Source organism: Zea mays, chromosome 6 (assembly GCF_902167145.1).
Source record: "Zea mays cultivar B73 chromosome 6, Zm-B73-REFERENCE-NAM-5.0, whole genome shotgun sequence".
Taxonomy (NCBI): domain Eukaryota; kingdom Viridiplantae; phylum Streptophyta; class Magnoliopsida; order Poales; family Poaceae; genus Zea; species Zea mays.
In genome coordinates, this window is record NC_050101.1 from 151,244,751 (window position 1) to 151,256,966 (window position 12,216).

At 45.1% G+C, this 12,216-nt stretch overlaps 1 protein-coding gene across 1 annotated transcript in view; it reads right to left on the reverse strand.

Moving 5' to 3' along the window:
* Positions 1–515: 515 nt before the first annotated feature.
* LOC100382006 (uncharacterized) overlaps positions 516–12,216 on the reverse strand; it is a 73,317-nt gene continuing 61,616 nt past the window's right edge. Inside the window, exon 20 of the transcript XR_004849982.1 lies at positions 516–534. The gene's annotated coding sequence lies outside the window, so the exon portion shown is untranslated. The remainder of the gene's footprint in view (positions 535–12,216) is intronic.

Consider the following 12,216-nt stretch of genomic DNA (forward strand, 5'->3'; position numbering starts at 1 on the left):
ATGTTAAAGTCCTTCGTCCTTCGAAGCATTATTTCCCATAGGATATAACGATCTTCGGACGAAGGTCATGAAGGACGTACCTTCATCACCACAGTTATAAGATAATGAAAGATGAAACGTATGAAACATGAAATGTTATATGAACAGACATATAATGTTATTCATATGTTATCATTATGTAAACTTGAATATTAAACATAATATTTGATTACATTTATACCTTCGGCTTGACAGAAGGCAAAAATCCAAGTGTGACACGCGAGCAATTACAGGATAGCATGAACAGTACGAAGGTACTGTTCATCTATTTATAGGCATGGGACACAGCCCGTGTAAAATTACATCCAAGCCCTTTACATTTGCTAATAACTTTAAGGTAAATCACTAGGGTCTAAATAGCCTTTTCCCTTTTAGCTCGGTTCCCTTTTCTGTTGTTACGCCGAAGCTTCCTTGCACGTAGCTTCGGTGCTGCGTCAACCTTCGTATTATTCGTGCTTTTCACATTGCGTGATTCTGATCCGAGACCGAAGGCACCTGTTCACATATTACACTCAGAAAACACTGTTAAATTATGTTTTTGAGGACCTTCGGAAGACGAAGGCTGAAAGGGAATTAGGCTTACACCTATTTCCTAAATGATTTTGGTGGTTGAATTGCCCAACACAAATAATTGGACTAACTAGTTTGCTCTAGTCTATAAGTTATACAGGTGCCAAAGGTTCACACTTAGCCAATAAAAAGACCAAGAAATGGGTTCAACAAAAAGAGCAAGGGATAACCGAAGGCAGCCCTGGTGTGGCGCACCGGACTGTCCGGTGTGCCACCGAACAGTGTCCGGTGCACCACCGGACAGTGTCCGGTGCACCAGGGGACTCCAAGCCAAACTTCGCACCTTCGGGAATTTTCAGAGGCGCTTCGCTATAATTCACCGGACATGTCCGGTGCACACCGGACAGTGTCCGGTGCTCCAGGGGAGAGCGACTCTGAACTCGCCAGCTTCGGATTTCCGCTCCGCTATAATTCACCGAACATGTCCGGTGCACACCGGACTGTCCGGCGAGCCAGCGGAGCAACGACTACTTCGCGCCAACGATCGACTGCAACACATTTAATGCGCGCCAGCGCGCGCAGAGGAGCAGAGCACACGAGGGTGGCACACCGGACAGTCTACAGGACTTGTCCGGTGCACCACCGGACAGCCAGGCGGGCCCACATGTCAGAGCTCCAACGGTCGGAACCCAACGACCTAGTGACGTGGCTGGCGCACCGGACAGTGTCCGGTGGCGCACCAGACTGTCCGGTGTGCCATGCGACAACAGCCTCCACCAAATGGCTAGTTTGGTGGTTGGGGTTATAAATACCCCCAACCACCCCACATTCAAGTCATCCAAGTTTTCCAACTTCCAACCACTTACAAGAGCTAGGCATTCAATACAAGACACACCCAAGTGATCAAATCCTCTCCCAATTCCACAAAAGCTTTAGTGATAAGTGAGAGAGATTTGTTGTGTTCTTTTGAGCTCTTGCGCTTGGATTGCTTTCTTTCTCATTCTTTCTTGAGATCAAACTCACTTGTAATTAAGGCAAGGGACACCAATCGTGTGGTGATCCTTGTGGGAACTTTGTGTTCCAAGTGATTGAGAAGAAAAGCTCACTCGGTCCGAGGGACCGTTTGAGAGAGGGAAAGGGTTGAAAGAGACCCGGTCTTTGTGACCACCTCAACGGGGAGTAGGTTTGCAAGAACCGAACCTCGGTAAAACAAATCCTCGTGTCTCACTCCTCATTCGCTTGTGATTTGTTTTGCGCCCTCTCTCTCGGACTCGTTTCTATTTCTAACGCTAACCCGGCTTGTAGTTGTGATTAATTTTGTAAATTTCAGTTTCGCCCTATTCACCCCCTCTAGGCGACTTTCAATTGGTATCAGAGCCCGGTACTTCATTAGAGCCTAACCGCTCGAAGTGATGTCGGGAGAACACGCCAAGGAGGAGATGGAGACCGGCGACAAGCCCACTACAAGCCATGGGAAGGCTTCATCGGAAGAGTCCCGCAAAAAGGGGTAAGGGAAGGAGAAGAAGGCCTCCTCCCACAAGTCGCATCGGAGTGGCGACAAGAAAAAGAAGATGAGGAAGGTGGTCTACTACGAGACCGATACGTCATCACCGTCCACCTCCGGCTCCGACGCGTCCTCCGTAACTTCTAAGCGCCATGAGCGCAAGAAGTTTAGTAAGATCCCCCTACGCTATCCTCGCGTTTCTAAACATACGCCTTTACTTTCCGTCCCATTAGGCAAACCACCAACCTTTGATGGTGAAGATTATGCTAGGTGGAGTGATTTAATGCGGTTTCACCTAACCTCACTCCACAAAAGTATATGGGACGTTGTTGAGTTTGGTGTACAGGGACCATCCGTAGGGGATGAGGATTACGATGAGGACGAGGTGGCCCAAATCGAGCACTTCAACTCCCAAGCCACAACTATACTCCTCGCCTCTCTAAGTCGAGAGGAGTATAACAAGGTGCAAGGATTAAAGAGCGCCAAGGAAGTTTGGGACGTGCTCAAGACCGCGCACGAGGGAGATGAGCTAACCAAGATCACCAAGCGGGAGACGATCGAGGGGGAGCTCGGTAGCTTCTGGCTTCACAAAGGGGAAGAGCCACAAGATATATACAACCGGCTCAAAACCTTGGTGAACCAAGTGCGCAACCTCGGGAGCAAAAATGGGATGACCACGAGATGGTTAAGGTTATTCTTAGATCACTTATTTTCCTTAACCCTACTCAAGTTCAATTAATTCATGGTAATCCTAGATATACACTAATGACTCCCGAGGAAGTAATCGGGAATTTGTGAGCTTTGAGTACATCTCAAAGAAAATCAATGAGCTAGATGATCCCTCCACATCCGAAGCACAACTGGTCGCATTTAAGGCGACGGAGGAGAAGAAGGAGGAGTTTACACCAAGTAGACAACCAATCGACGCCTCAAAGCTCGACAACGAGGAAATGACGCTCGTCATCAAGAGCTTCCGCCAAATCCTCAAGCAAAGGAGGGGGAAAGATTACAAGCCCCGCTCCAAGAAGGTTTGCTACAAGTGTGGTAAGCCCAGTCACTTTATAGCAAAATGTCCTATTTCTAGTGACAGTGACAGGGGCGACGACAAGAAGGGGAGAAGAAAGGAGAGGAAGAGGTACTACAAGAAGAAGGGCGGCGATGCCCATGTTTGTCGCGAATGGGACTCCGACGAAAGCTCTAGCGACTCCTCCTCCGACGAGGACGCCGCCAACATCGCCGTCACCAAGGGACTTCTCTTCCCAAACGTCGGCCACAAGTGCCTCATGGCCAAGGACGGCAAAAAGAAGAAGGTTAAATCTAAATCCTCCACTAAATATGAGTCCTCTAGTGATGATAATGCTAGTGATGAGGAAGATAATTTACGTACCCTTTTTTCCAACCTAAACATGCAACAAAAGGAAAAGTTAAATGAATTAATTAGTGCCATCCATGAGAAGGATGACCTCTTGGACACCCAAGAGGACTTCCTAATCAAGGAAAACAAAAAGCATGTTAAGGTTAAAAATGCTTATGCTCTAGAGGTTGAAAAATGTGAAAAATTATCTAGTGAGCTAAGCACTTGCCATGAGACCATTGACAACCTTAGAAATGAAAATGCTAGTTTAAATGCTAAGGTTGATTCAAATGTTTGTGATGTTTCAATTCCCAATCTTAGAAATGATAATGATGTTTTGCTTGCTAAGATTGAAGAATTAAACATTTCTCTTTCTAGCCTTAGAAATGAAAATGAAAGATTGCTTACTAAGGCTAAAGAACTAGATGTTTGCAATGTTACAATTTCCGATCTTAGAGATAAAAATGATATATTGCGTGCTAAGATTGTTGAACTTAATTCTTGCAAACCCTCTACATCTACCATTGAACACACTACTATTTGCACTAGATGTAGAGATGTTAACATTGATGCTATTCATGATCACATAGCTTTAATTAAACAACAAAATGATCATATAGCAAAATTAGATGCTAAAATTGCCGAGCATGAACTTGAAAATGAAAAATTTAAATTTGCTCGTATTATGCTTTATAGAGGGAGACGCCCTGGCATTAAGGATGGCATTGGTTTCCAACAGGGAGGCAATGTCAAACTTAATGCCCCTCCTAAAAAATTGTCCAATTTTGTTAAGGGCAAGGCTCCCATGCCTCATGATAACGAGGGTTACATTTTGTACCCTGCCGGCTATCGAGAGAGCAAAATTAGGAGAATTCACTCTGGGAAGTCTCACTCTGGCCCTAACCATGCTTTTATGTATAAGGGTGAGACATCTAGTTCTAGGCAACCAACCCGTGCTAAGTTGCCTAAGAAGAAAACTCCTAGTGCATCAAATGATCATGACATTTCATTTAAAACTTTTGATGCATCTTATGTTTTAACTAACAAATCCGGCAAGGTAGTTGCCAAATATGTTGGGGGCAAGCACAAGGGGTCAAAGGCTTGTGTTTGGGTACCCAAAGTTCTTGTGTCTAATGCCAAAGGACCCAAAACCATTTGGGTACCTAAAGTCAAGAACTAAAATTGTTTTATAGGTTTATGCATCCGGGGGCTCAAGTTGGATCATCGATAGCGGGTGCACAAACCACATGACAGGGGAGAAGAAAATGTTCTCCTCCTATGAGAAAAACCAAGATCCACAACGAGCAATCACATTCGGGGATGGAAACCAAGGTTTGGTAAAAGGATTGGGTAAAATTGCTATATCTCATGACCATTCAATTTCCAATGTTTTTCTTGTAGAATCCTTAGATTACAATTTGCTTTCTGTTTCACAATTATGTCAAATGGGCTACAACTGTCTTTTTACTGATATAGGTGTCACTGTCTTTAGAAGAAGTGATGATTCAATAGCATTTAAGGGAGTGTTAGAGGGTCAGCTATACTTGGTAGATTTTGCTAGAGCTGAACTCGACACTTGCTTAATTGCTAAGACTAACATGGGTTGGCTCTGGCACCGCCGACTGGCCCATGTTGGGATGAAGAATCTTCATAAGCTTCTAAAGGGAGAGCACATTTTAGGATTAACAAATGTTCATTTTGAGAAAGACAGGATTTGTAGCGCATGCCAAGCAGGGAAGCAAGTTGGTGTTCATCATCCACACAAGAACATCATGACGACTGACAGGCCACTAGAGCTCCTACACATGGACCTATTCGGCCCGATCGCTTACATAAGCATCGGCGGGAGTAAGTACTGTCTAGTTATTGTGGATGATTATTCTCGCTTCACTTGGGTATTCTTTTTGCAGGAAAAGTCTCATACCCAAGAGACCTTAAAAGGATTCTTGAGACGGGCTCAAAATGAGTTCGGCTTGAGGATCAAAAAGATTAGAAGCGACAACGGGACGGAGTTCAAGAACTCACAAATCGAAGGCTTCCTTAAGGAGGAGGGCATCAAGCATGAGTTCTCTTCTCCCTACACGCCACAACAAAATGGTGTAGTGGAGAGGAAGAATAGAACTCTATTGGACATGGCAAGAACCATGCTTGATGAGTACAAGACTTCGGATCGGTTTTGGGCCGAGGCGGTCAACACCGCCTGCTACGCCATCAACCGGTTGTATCTACACCGAATCCTCAAGAAGACATCATATGAACTCCTAACCGGTAAAAAGCCCAATATTTCATATTTTAGAGTCTTTGGTAGCAAATGCTTTATACTTGTTAAAAGAGGTAGAAAATCTAAATTTGCTCCTAAGACTGTAGAAGGCTTTTTACTAGGATATGATTCAAACACAAGGGCATATAGAGTCTTTAACAAATCCTCTGGACAAGTTGAAGTTTCTTGTGACGTTGTGTTTGATGAGACTAACGGCTCTCAAGTAGAGCAAGTTGATCTTGATGAGATAGGTGATGAAGAGGCTCCGTGCATCGCGCTAAGGAACATGTCCATTGGGGATGTGTGTCCTAAGGAATCCGAAGAGCCTCCAAATGCACAAGATCAACCATCCTCCTCCACGCAAGCATCTCCACCAACTCAAAATGAGGATGAGGCTCAAGTTGATGAAGGAGAAGATCAAGCAAATGAGCCACCTCAAGATGAAGGCAATGATCAAGGGGGAGATGCAAATGATCAAGACAATGAGGATGAAGAACCAAGGCCGCCACACCCAAGAGTCCACCAAGCAATCCAACGAGATCACCCCGTCGACACCATCCTCGGCGACATTCATAAGGGGGTGATCACTAGATCTCGTGTTGCACATTTTTGTGAGCATTACTCTTTTGTTTCCTCTATTGAACCACACAGGGTAGAGGAAGCACTTCAAGATTCGGATTGGGTGGTGGCGATGCAAGAGGAGCTCAACAACTTCACTAGGAATGAGGTATGGCATTTGGTTCCACGTCCTAATCAAAATGTTGTAGGAACCAAGTGGGTTTTCCGCAACAAGCAAGACGAGCATGGTGTTGTGACAAGGAACAAAGCCCGACTTGTGGCCAAAGGATACTCCCAAGTCGAAGGTTTGGATTTCGGTGAAACCTATGCACCCGTAGCTAGGCTTGAGTCAATTCGTATATTATTGGCCTATGCTACTTACCATGGCTTCAAGCTTTATCAAATGGACGTGAAAAGTGCCTTCCTCAATGGACCAATCAAGGAAGAGGTCTATGTTGAGCAACCTCCCGGCTTTGAAGATAGTGAGTACCCTAACCATGTTTATAAACTCTCTAAGGTGCTTTATGGGCTCAAGCAAGCCCCAAGAGCATGGTATGAATGCCTTAGAGATTTCCTTATCACTAATGGATTCAAAGTCGGAAAGGCCGATCCTACGCTCTTTACCAAAACACTTGAAAATGATTTGTTTGTATGCCAAATTTATGTTGATGATATTATATTTGGGTCTACTAACGAATCTACATGTGAAGAGTTTAGTAGGATCATGACACAAAAATTCGAGATGTCTATGATGGGGGAGTTGAAGTACTTCTTGGGATTTCAAGTAAAGCAACTCCAAGAGGGCATCTTCCTAAGCCAAACGAAGTATACTCAAGATATTCTAAACAAGTTTGGAATGAAGGATGCCAAACCCATCAAGACACCCATGGGAACCAATGGGCATCTCGACCTCGACACGGAAGGTAAATCCGTCGATCAAAAGGTATACCAGTCGATGATTGGGTCTTTACTCTATTTATGTGCATCACGACCGGATATTATGCTTTTCGTATGCATGTGTGCAAGATTCCAAGCCGACCCTAAGGAAGCTCACCTTACGGCCGTAAAACGAATCTTGAGATATTTAGTTTATACTCCTAAGTTTGGGCTTTGGTATCCTAGGGGATCCACATTCGATTTGATTGGTTATTCGGATGCCGATTGGGCGGGGTGTAAGATTAATAGAAAGAGCACATCGGGGACTTGCCATTTCTTGGGAAGATCCTTGGTGTCTTGGGCTTCAAAGAAGCAAAATTCCGTAGCTCTTTCTATCGTCGAAGCCAAGTATATTGCCGCAGGTCATTGTTGCGCGCAACTACTTTGGATGAGGCAAACCCTTAGGGACTACGGTTACAAATTAACCAAAGTTCCTCTTCTATGTGATAATGAGAGTGCAATCCGCGGATAATCCCGTTGAGCATAGCCGCACTAAACACATAGCCATTCGGTATCACTTCTTAAGGGATCACCAACAAAAGGGAGATATCGAGATTGCATACATTAATACTAAAGATCAACTAGCCGATATCTTTACTAAGCCACTTGATGAACAAACCTTTAACAAACTTAGGCATGAGCTAAATATTCTTGATTCTAGGAACTTCTTTTGTTGATTTGCACACATAACTCATTCATATACCTTTGATCATGTCGCTTTCATGTGCTATGACTAATGTGTTTTCAAGTAAATTTCAAATCAAGTCATAGGTATATTGAAAGGGAATTGGAGTCTTCGGCGAAAACAAAAGGCTTCCACTACGTAACTCATCCTTCATCGTCGCTCCGAGCATCTCTCCGGCTTTGGTATAATCTTCACTCATATGTTCTATTTGCCAAAGGGGAGAAAATAGTGAGGAAAGGGCTCTAATAACTCCGTTTTTGGCGATTTATGCCAAAGGGGGAGAGAGCATGAGCCCAAAGCAAAAGGACCGCACCACCACTAATTTTAAAACGAATTTCTCAATTGGTATGATCTTCAAATTGGTATCTCATTGTGTTCAAAAGGGGGAGAAAAGAGTCTTTTCAAAATAAATATCTTAAAACCCTCTTGAACACTAAGAGGAGGAATTTCATTAAGGGGGAGTTTTGTTTAGTCAAAGGAAAAGCATTTTGAAACAAGGGGAGAAAATTTCAAATCTTGAAAATGCTTCGCAAAATCTTATTTATTTACCTTTGACTATTTGCAAAAGGACTTTGAAAAGAATCTACAAAAGAATTTGCAAAAACAAAACATGTGGTGCAAGCGTGGTCCAAAATGTTAAAAATAAAGAAACAATCCATGCATATCTTATGAGTAGTTATATTGGCTCAATTCTAAGTAACCTTTGCACTTACATTATGCAAACTAGTTCAATTATGCACTTCTATACTTGCTTTGGTTTGTGTTGGCATCAATCACCAAAAAGGGGGAGATTGAAAGGGAATTAGGCTTACACCTATTTCCTAAATGATTTTGGTGGTTGAATTGCCCAACACAAATAATTGGACTAACTAGTTTGCTCTAGTCTATAAGTTATACAAGTGCCAAAGGTTCACACTTAGCCAATAAAAAGACCAAGAAGTGGGTTCAACAAAAAGAGCAAGGGATAACCGAAGGCAGCCCTGGTGTGGCGCACCGGACTGTCCGGTGTGCCACCGGACAGTGTCCGGTGCACCAGGGGACTCCAAGCCAAACTTCGCACCTTCGGGAATTTTCAGAGGCGCTTCGCTATAATTCACCGGACATGTCCGGTGCACACCGGACAGTGTCCGGTGCTCCAGGGGAGAGCGACTCTGAACTCGCCAACTTCGGATTTCCGCTCCGCTATAATTCACCGGACATGTCCGGTGCACACCGGACTGTCCGGTGAGCCAGCGGAGCAACGACTACTTCACGCCAACGGTCGACTACAACGCATTTAATGCGCGCCAGCGCGCGCAGAGGAGCAGAGCACGCGCGGGTGGCACACCGGACAGTCTACAGGACTTGTCCGGTGCACCACCGGACAGCCAGGCGGGCCCACATGTCAGAGCTCCAACGGTGGAACCCAACGGCCTGGTGACGTGGCTGGCGCACCAGACAGTGTCCGGTGGCGCACCGGACTGTCCGGTGCGCCATGCGACAGCAGCCTCCACCAAATGGCTAGTTTGGTGGTTGGGGTTATAAATACCTCCAACCACTCCACATTCAAGTCATCCAAGTTTTCCAACTTTCAACCACTTACAAGAGCTAGGCATTCAATACAAGACACACCCAAGTGATCAAAACCTCTCCCAATTCCACAAAAGCTTTAGTGATAAGTGAGAGAGATCTGTTGTGTTCTTTTGAGCTCTTGCGCTTGGATTGCTTTCTTTCTCATTCTTTCTTGAGATCAAACTCACTTGTAATTAAGGCAAGAGACACCAATCGTGTGGTGATCCTTGTGGGAACTTTGTGTTCCAAGTGATTGAGAAGAAAAGCTCACTCGGTCTGAGGGACCGTTTGAGAGAGGGAAAGGGTTGAAAGAGACTCGGTCTTTGTGACCACCGCAACGGGGAGTAGGTTTGCAAGAACCGAACCTCGGTAAAACAAATCCGCGTGTCTCACTCCTCATTCGCTTGCGATTTGTTTTGCGCCCTCTCTCTCGGACTCGTTTCTATTTCTAACGCTAACCCAACTTGTAGTTGTGATTAATTTTGTAAATTTCAGTTTTGCCCTATTCACCCCCCCTCTAGGCGACTTTCAAAGGCCCCCAACAATGTTGAAGGACGAGAAAGGCAAGATGCTTCCAATGCATGGAATTGATCAGTTGCGACAATTCTACCCGTATTGAAGCCTCCATGTCCTAGGCCATTCCTGCCCCCACCCTAGGACGACTGCCCCAGGGTTTGGGGACTAGAGGTGGAAGGAAGGCACCAGACGGCTAGCCTCTCAAAAATTTTATGTCCTTTACGTCTTTCTAACTGAAAGGAAAATATGGTCAAACCTTTTCCTAAATGATTTTGGTGGTTGAAATGCCCAACACAAATAATTGGACTAACTAGTTTGCTCTAGATTATATGTTCTACAGGTGCCAAAGGTTCAGCACAAACCAATAAAAGACTAAAGTTAGGGTTCAAAGGAAAGGAGCAAAAGAAACCGAAGAGAACCCTGGTTTGGCGCACCACAGTGTCCGATGTGCCATTGGATAGTGTTAGGTGCACCAGGGTGGATCGACTTCAAACTCTTCACCTTCGGGTTTCTCAGGCCGCTCCGCTATAATTCACCGGACTGTCCGGTGGGTCACCGGACTGTCCGGTGTGCCAGCGGAGCAACGAATCGCCAGCGCAACGGTCGACTCCAACGGTCGACTGACAAGTGAACAGTGCGCAGACAGTTCACACAGAGTCAGAGCAGCGCCAGAAGGCGCACCGGACAATGAACAATGACTGTTCGGTGCGGCACCGGACTGTCTGGTGGCCCAGGCTCTCAGAGCTCCAACGGTCGAAACCGTCAGAACCCTAACAGTTGGGTGATGTGGCTGGTGCACCGGACTGTCCGGTGCGCCCATCGACAGCAGCCATCCCCAATGGCTATTTTGGTGATTGGGGCTATAAATATCCCCCAACCACCACCATTCAAGGCATCCAATTTTCCAACATTTTGCATTCAACAATAGCTCTAGACTTCACTCCAAGACACAAACAAGAGATCAAATCTTCTCCCAAGTTCAAAATCACTCCAAACACTTAGTGACTAGTGAGAGAGAGATTTTTGTGTTCATTCGAGTTCTTGTCGCTTGGATCGCTTTTCTTCTTCCCCATTCTTGTTCCCAAGACATTTGTAATCAAAGCAAGAGACACCAATTGTGTGGTGGTCCTTGTGGGGTCTAAGTGACCCATTTGATTGAGGAGAAAAGCTCACTCGGTCTAGGTGACCGTTTGAGAGAGGGAAAGGGTTGAAAGAGACTCGGTCTTTGTGACCACCTCAACAGGGAGTAGGTTTGCAAGAACCGAACCTCGGTAAAACAAATCACCGTGTCATTCGCTCTATTTCTTTGGTTGATTTGTTTTCGCCCTCTCTTTCGGACTCGGCTTTATTTCTAACGCTAACCCCGGCTTGTAGTTGTGTTTAAAGTTTATAAATTTCAGATTTGCCTATTCACCCCCCTATAGGCGACTTTCAATTGGTTTCAGAGCCCGGTACTTCATTAGAGTCTAACCACTCGAAGTGATGTCGGGAGGATCCACCAAGAGGGAGATGGAAACGGACACAAGCCGCGAGAAACCTCCATCGAAGGAGTCTGGCGCCAAAGGAAGGGAGGAATCACCTCTCCGCGTCAAGTCGCATCAGAGTGGCGACAAGAAGAAAAAGATGAAGAAATTGGTCTACTATGAGACCGACTCTTCGTCGCCATCCACCTCCGGCTTTTGACGGTTTAGTAAGATCCATGAGCGCCGTGAGCGCAAGAAGTTTAGTAAGATCCCCTTACGCTACCCTCGCATTTCTAAACGTACTCCATTTCTAAACGTACATTTCTCCCCCCTTTGGAAAGGAAAAGGGTGCCATAGGAAAAATGAAAAAGATTACATCAATTTATACATAATATCGTCGAAGCTCATCCGCATTCCAAGATCTAGGAATGTCCTTGTCGTCCATATCCTTCAATCTGTAAGAACCGGGTCTTGACGAAGATACCACCAGAAAGGGTCCTTCCCACTTCAGCTGTAGCTTGCCTACTGTGTCTGGATTGGCCACTCTCTGAAGTACCAGATGCCCTAGCTTAATGTTTTTCAGCCGAACTTTTCTGTCACGCCATTTTATTATTTCGGCTTGATATTTGTTGATATTTTCCACAGCCTGAAGTCTGGTCCCTTCTATAGCATCTTTTGCCACAGAATAATCAGCTTCGTCTTCTGCCGAAGCTACTGTTCTAATTGACCTTGCCTTAGCTTCTTCTGGGGTTATAGCTTCGTCACCAAACAATAGCTTAAACGGTGTAAAACCTGTTGACCTTGATACAGTTGTATTGTTTCTCCACACCACTTTAATCA